Source organism: Nestor notabilis, unplaced genomic scaffold (genome assembly GCF_000696875.1).
Source record: "Nestor notabilis isolate BGI_N333 unplaced genomic scaffold, ASM69687v1 scaffold16834, whole genome shotgun sequence".
NCBI classification, from domain to species: domain Eukaryota; kingdom Metazoa; phylum Chordata; class Aves; order Psittaciformes; family Psittacidae; genus Nestor; species Nestor notabilis.
In genome coordinates this window covers 86,438-86,660 of record NW_009926215.1, presented here as the reverse complement: position 1 = coordinate 86,660, position 223 = coordinate 86,438, and positions in this window count along the sequence as shown.

Genomic DNA, 223 nt, shown 5'->3' with positions numbered 1-223 from the left:
TCCAGGTTCCTGGGGATGCTGCCGGCTGCCCTGCACCTCCCCGCGTGAGCCAGCAGATGATGGAAGTGACCGGCATCAGCTGGGCAAAGGACCCTTCGCAAGGTGCGGGGATATCATTCCCTGGAAGATGGGAGTTACAAATGGGCTTGTGAACTGCACATGTGACACAGGCACCTCTGCTGCCAGACACCTCGCACAGTAGTCCAGGGCCACCGAAGAACAG